At 51.4% G+C, this 7072-nt stretch overlaps 1 pseudogene; it reads right to left on the reverse strand.

The window, feature by feature from the left end:
- Positions 1-1537: 1537 nt before the first annotated feature.
- On the reverse strand, positions 1538-2479 carry LOC123571599 (uncharacterized; annotated as a pseudogene).
- Between the last annotated feature and the right edge of the window lie 4593 nt (positions 2480-7072).

Consider the following 7072-nt stretch of genomic DNA (forward strand, 5'->3'; position numbering starts at 1 on the left):
TGGCCAGGCTGGTCCCAGTCTCCTGGCCTCAAGCGATCTGCCTGCCACAGTCTCCCAAAGTGCTGTGACTACAGGTGTAAGCCACCACATCGGGCGAGAGGTCACACTTCATGTCACGTGGGAGGCAGCCACTCAGACAGCACCCCAGCTGGCGCTGGGAGTGAGGGGTGCTCAGCGTCCTAGGAAGGCAGAGGGCTGCATGAGAGGTTCGGGGAGGAAGGACTGGAGGAGGATTTGAGATTTTCACCTGAGCAGCTGGGTGGATGGAGGGGCTGTTTACAGAGAATCACAAGAATGTGGATGAGCAGGTTAGGGCATTAAGAAACCACTCTGTTTTGGCCGCGGACAATTTGAGATGTTTCCCTGTGTCCAGCTGGGGCTTTGGGAAAGGTCAGGGCTGGGCATCTGACTGGGATGGATGTCTCTGGCAGGCAGCAGAGCATGTGGATGGTTTGTGAAGCCCGCAAGGGCATGACATTTCCTGTGGCAGTGCCCACTGCAAATGGAAGGGCATTTGGCCTGAGTCCAGACATATACAAGTTGGGCAGAGAAGGGGGTGGGTCCTCGGAACCCACCGAGGAGCAGCTATGGAAGTACAGGGAAACCAATGTGTGGGGGCACATGAAACAGGAAGCTCAAATAAGATGAGGAAAGACGTTTTAAAGACGATCAGGACTGGAGACAGTGGTTCATGCCTGTAATCCCAACACTTTGGGAGGCTGAGATGAGAGGATAGCTTGAGGCCAGAAGGTTGAGACCAGCCTGAGCAACATAGGGAGACCCTATTTCTATAAATAAATAAACACCATTGGTACTTGGCATTTCAGGCGGGGAACAGCAAACACATGAAAGCTATGAGGCAGGAAAGGGAAGTGATTAGTGCTCGCTCCTGGTTCCTTTATCAGACCTTAAAGAGATGCAGAGACATTTCAGATACTCCTTGGCCGAGCTCCTTCAGGGAAGGCCTAAGTTCTCGTCTACTTCCCATCTATTAATTTTTTTTTTTTTTTTTTTTTTTTGAGACAGAGTCTCACTCTGTCGCCCAGGCCAGAGCGCATGCAGTTGGCACCATCTCAGCTCACTGCAACCTCCAGCTCCCGGGTTCAAACGATTATCTTGCCTCAGTCTTCCCGGTAGCTGGGACAACGGGTACGCGCCACCACGATCGGCTAAGTTTTTGTGTTTTTAGCAGAGATGGGGTTTCATCTTGTTGGTCAGGCTGGTTTCGAACTCCTGGCCTCAAGTGATCCACCTGCCTCGGCCCCACAAAGTGCTGGATTACAGTGCTGGGATTACAGGCCCTACTTCACTCCTAACGCCCACCATACCTGCTTCCAACTGTTTGCTGAATGACAAGGTGAACGAGTGAATGGGACTACATGACTTCGGGCAGCAGGCAATCCTATTCCTTGGACCTCAGTTTCACTTTTTGTAAAGCAAGCCTTTCTCTCGCTCTCTGCCCTAAAAGCCTGAGTTCTGGGCTTGAGATGAGCGCGTCCTGTAGAGCAGACTCCAGGTGGACGTTGAGCTGGGTCTTCTAGGAGGCCAGGATCCTACCAGCTCTTGGGTCCGGTGCTCCCGCGGGACCCTGCACGCCCAGTCCCAGCACCGCCCCGCCCAACCTCCATTTGTTCCCCCAGGCCCCGCCCTCTCCACACGGCTCGCTCCCCATTGACCGGGGGGCGGGCCCTTGGCGCCCGGCTCCGCTGGGGACGGGGCGGCGGGAGGCGGGCGGGTCCGTGTGCACCTGCACGGTGTGTGTCCCGGCCGCAGCCCCGCGCCAGCTGCAGCTCCTTGATCCGAGCCGGATCCTGAGCGGGGAACACGGGCTGAAGCGGCGGCGGCGGCCCCGCCCCGGGGCTCCATTGTTGAGGCTGCCGCGGCTCTGTCGGCTGCTCAGCTGCGCTCCAGTCGGCCCAGGCGCCGCGGCGAGGAGCGAGCGCTGCCAGGCGGCGGCCTGAGGTGAGACGGCGCGACGGGCAACGGGGTCTCCAGAGCGAGCGGGGTCTCTGCCCCGGGCGTGGCAGCTCCGAGCTGGGCTCCTCAGGGTCCGAGGTCGGGATCCGGGGTCCTTGCTCCTGGACTTTGTCTCGGCCTCGGGTGGCACCGGGGGCTTCGCGCCTGCTACCATACCGCATGGGCCTGCGCGGGGATCCTGGTCGCCCTGCGGGTGGCGGCAGGTCCCCACTGCTCCCCGGCTCCCCGCGTCTGCCGCGGAGTGCACTGCATGGACCCGGGCGCTGGCTTCTGCCCGGTCCTCCGAGGCGTGGCTGGTCCCCGCGTGCGGTAGAGGGGGCCCTGCGAGGACCCACTCGTGGGGCGGGGTCCGGGTCACCGCGAGTGGGAGACTCCGCCGCCCTCCCCGACCTCCCTCGCAGCCAGACTGCTTCGCTAGACTCACCGAGGGGACTGCGAGGACCCTCGGACGAGGGAGTCCGTGACTCTGGGTGGGGGCTCTTTCCCGGCCCCGCATGACGGCTTCCTGAGTGTTTTGTCACCTATATAGGTGGCTTCGTGGACCCGCGCGCGTGGGTCCTGGCCGCCCTGCTAGTGGGGCTGTGCGCTGCCCCGTGGCTCCTCTGGGTCGACTCCGCCTGGGACGCGCGTGTAGTGGGGGTCCGTGCGCGAGGGTCGCGGTTGGTGGGGGCGCGCTGCCCCCGCCCCATGGTTTATCCTCTCACTTGCCCGGCGGGAGGAAGCGAGAGGCGCGGGCCCGGAGCTGTCGCACAGCGGCCGCACGGACCTCTGCCCTGGCCGGCGGGTCCAGGGGGGCGAGGGGCTATCACTGCGCGTCCCACCGCCGCACTTCCTGCTCTGGCCCCGGGCTGGGTTCTGATTGGAGGGAGCAGGGCCCTTCTGCCTGGCGTTTCTTGATTTCTTCCGTTAGTAATGGGAAGAAAAAAAAAATCTGGAAAGGTAGATTGAACTTTGTAACTCTCGGCGCTTGGAGAGTGGAAGAAACTCTCCCAAAAATTTGGCGGGCTGGAAAATGCGTTTCAAGCAGGAGCATCCACACCCACGGAATGAAGCCAAGGCAGTTACAGTTAGAAGTCAGATTTATGAGGGGAGAGCAAGGGTGAGGTCTGTGGGTGGGGAGACTCCGACCTCAGCTTGATGAGAAGACCTGATGCTGCCCCTCAGACGCGTATTTCTCAGCCACCAGAGAAAGTGGAATCACTCCTTAGTGAATGCTTTCATCAAACTTTTGAAAAACCTGTAATGTCCCAGGAAGGAAAATCGAACTGGACAGTTTTCCCCTTTTAAGACTGTTAAACGTCCCGGAGACAAACAGCAGAAGACTCAAGGAGTCCAAATACTCAACCTGAAGTTCTTTCTGAACAAGAGATGGTGTATAAGTAACAGGCATACGAGACAAAACTGAACTAATCACCGCAGCTGATGCTCCTAGCCCTGTAGCGTGTCATGCAGGCCCTTTTGCCTTCTCTGCCCTCCGCTGTCCCAGACCCCAAAGCTACAGCGCACCTCCAGTCATCAGCTCCTGCCGACCCATTGTTATGAACTCTGTTTCGGTGGCTCCTTTCTCTCTGAAGTTTTGCTTGTTCTCCTGAAGTCCTGGTCTTGAAGAGCTTATGATCTGCAGGGACAGATTAACTTTGGGCAGTACATAGTTAACTGTAGCACAGCTTGAAAAATGCTCTGATAGAGGTGGGCAGGCAGTTTGTACATGCGGGTAAATGCGAGGTCCTTTTTCAAAACCATGAATCCAAGTATTCATACTATTTTAAATCTGCAATTCTTTGACTGTCCGGAGGGTTTTTAGATTAATTTTTTTTTCTATTACTTCCTAATGTTTGTTTCATGGTTCAGAGTAATTGATTAAAACTTTCCAGGTCGGCCAGGCGCGGTGGCTCATGCCTGTAATCCGAGGACTTTGGGAGGTCTAGGCAGGCTGATCACTTGAGGTCAGGAGTTCGAGAGCAACCTGGCCAACATGATGAAACCCTATCTCTACTAAAAATCCAAAAATTGATTCGGCGTGGTGGTGGGTGCCTGTAATCGCAGCTACTCAGGAGGCTGAGGCAGGAGAATAGCTTGAACCCAGGAGGCGGAGGTTGCAGTGAGTGAAATGGCTCCACTGCACTCCAGCCTGGGCCATAGAGTGAGACTTCCTCTCAAAACAAAAACAATGTACTGGGTCTACCTTCGGCTCTGGAATTTTCCTGGAAGGCCTTCTCTTCTGGGGTTCATTTTTCTCACTTTTGAGGATCGTAAAGTACATAATTTCCAAGAATTTTTGCCCTACACCTTTAATTCTTCCAAGCAAATATAGCAGAGAAAAATTCTCTTCCCAGCAGTGGTGTAAGGAATTCTCTCACAGAAGGGAACACATGGGTATGGAGAAGACAGAGGATATATATACACACACACACACACACACACACACACACACACACACACACACACACATATATATAATGTATTTTTTTTTTTTTTTTGGAGACGGAGTTTTGCTCTGTTGCCCAGGCTGGAGTGCAGTGGCAGGATCTAGGCTCACTGCAAGCTCCACCTCCTGGGTTCACTCCATTCTCCAACTCAGCCTCCCAAGCAGCTGGGACTATAGGCGCCTGCCACCACGCCCGGCTAATTTTTTGTATTTTTAGTGGAAACAGGATTTCTCTGTGCTAGCCAGGATGGTCTCCATCTCCTGACTTCGTGATCTGCCCGCCTCGGCCTTCCAGAGTGCTGGGGATTACAGGTGTGAGCCACTGCACCTGGCTGACAGAGGATACATTTTTGAGCTCTACATTTCAGAGTTCTTTTCTCTAGCCCTGGCCTGGGTCCCAAACAGGGAACTTAATTCACTCTATCACTGAAGTATACTCTTGCTTTGATGCCATTGATATGTTGTCCTAGAGATTTGCTATGGCTGCTAGGAGTGTTTCATAGTTAAGAACTGATGCAACCTCTCTTTTGTCAGTTGATGAGTCTATAAACCATGTTATTTCCTTTAGTATTATCTGCCTGGAACTGGAAGGCCAGAGATGAAGTTTTCTTAGATTGTAAGTCTCAGTCTTTGCTATCTACCTTCCTCTGTCTCCCATGTCACCTGCTGTCCCCCCTCCCCCGTTTTTCATTTTAATGTTTTTATTGGATAGGTGTCTATTATTGCAGGCGACTTCAAAACATTGTTGGATATTGACAGGATGTAAGTATGTATAATATGTAAAAGATAACTTCTTCTAGTTCTTTTGAGCAGAAGATTTGGTTTCGATATGTGGCCCTATTAAAGCTTTTGTTAAGTCCAAGTGCTTTCTGAACTTCAATTCCCTTACCTGTAGAATGGAGTTAGTTGTTAGTAATACCTGTTCTGCCTAACTCAGGAGATTGTTTTGAGGAAAAATGAAATCATGAATGTAATGGAATTTTGTAATTTTTAAATGAAATATTGTATTACCTAAGATTTTTTTTTTTAAATGCCATATTAAGAATGGAATGAATCTGGGTTTTCCTTTGAAATCCCAAATGTTTAATGTACAGAGAAGTTTTAATGTGTCTGTTGGGGAGCTTCATTAGGATTGTTTTCTATCTTTAATTGGCCAGTATTTTTTATATTTTAGCATTTTGGGGGAATATCAAAATTTGTGTTTCAGTTATCATTAATATTTTACAAAGTTATTGAATGCACATGATTTAGTCTTTAACAATCTCTTCAATTATTTACATTCGCATGTAAAAAATGCAGTAACGAATGTCCATGTAAATAACATTCCCATGCCTTAATGAAGCGTAATTTCTTGACATTGCAGTTTCTAAGTGCCCTGTGTTGAGGTCGGGAAAGCTAAAAGGCAGTCAGAGGTCAAGGTCAGCAAAGCACCACCTTTGACATTTGAAATTCAGCAGCAGGTATCACAGTGAACCCCATTCCAGCATCCAGGAAGTTTCTCTGCCCTGCCTCTCCTCCAGCCACCTCGGAATCTGTGTCTGCAGTGTTGGTCCTGCTTTCCTGTCTCTCCTCTGCCTTTACTTTCTCTTCAGCAACTTCTACCGAGTGCCTCTGGTGTCCCAGACAGTGGCAGTGGGAGCACAAAGGCTAATAAACCCGGCCCTGGTCCTCAAAGAATTGATGTTTTCTGTGCAGACATTAAGTTACACTGTCATATATAGTGTTGACAGACATTGATACAGATTTCCTGTGAAGTGCAGAAGCACCATCCTAGAAGCAGAGATGCAGAGGCAGCACTGGTGACTCACACATGGAGAGCTGGAGTTCTTGGTCTAGTGGGATAAACTGACCTGGACATCATTTCAGTGCAGCGGAGTGAGTGCTGGGATGGGCTCCCTCGGGGCATCTGGGGCTGGGTTTGTCTGGTGTTCAGTCTCCTGCCTGGTACTTAGAGTTTATCAGTAAGATGAGCATTGGGAGGTTTCTAAGTGAAAGGAAAGGCAATCACTTACCTGAAACCTGAAATTTGTAGGTGTTCTGGGCCATTTATAATTCACTGAATCTGTTTTGTCAGAACAAGTCTATCATGTATTGTTGTGGATGGAGTGTGGCCAGCCCTGCCTTGCGATGTAAGGAAATCAGGAAACGCTTGTCAGGTGTCAACACGGTGCCTGACACTCTTCTAGTGGTTTTCACATAAATCACTGTATTCATTTCTGTTGCTGCTTTACCACATTTCCATAAATTTAATGGCTTAAAACAATTGAAATTGTATCATCTCATAGTTCTGTGGGGCAGAAGTCTGACGTGGGTGTCACTGGACAAAAATCACCGTGTGGGCTGGGCTGCATTCCTCACTGGAGAATTGTTTCCAAGCGCTTTTGGCCAAATATAGTTCCTTGTGGTTGCAGGACTGAGGTGTCTGTTCCCTTGCTGGTCATCTGTTGGGGGCTGCCCTCAGCTCCTGAGGCCTCTATCTGGTCTTTGCACGTGGTCCCATCAGCTCAGGACTAGCTAGGCCAGGGACCTGGTCAGGCTCTCCAGTTCCCCTGTGTGCATTTCTGTTCTTCCACTCAGAGAAAGTTCTATGCCCTACTTTAAAATTTTTTTTGAGATGGAGTCTCACACTGTTACCCAGGCTGCAGTGCAGTGGCGTGATCTTAGCTC

The sequence above is a fragment of the Macaca fascicularis genome, chromosome 3 (assembly GCF_037993035.2).
Source record: "Macaca fascicularis isolate 582-1 chromosome 3, T2T-MFA8v1.1".
NCBI lineage: Eukaryota > Metazoa > Chordata > Mammalia > Primates > Cercopithecidae > Macaca > Macaca fascicularis.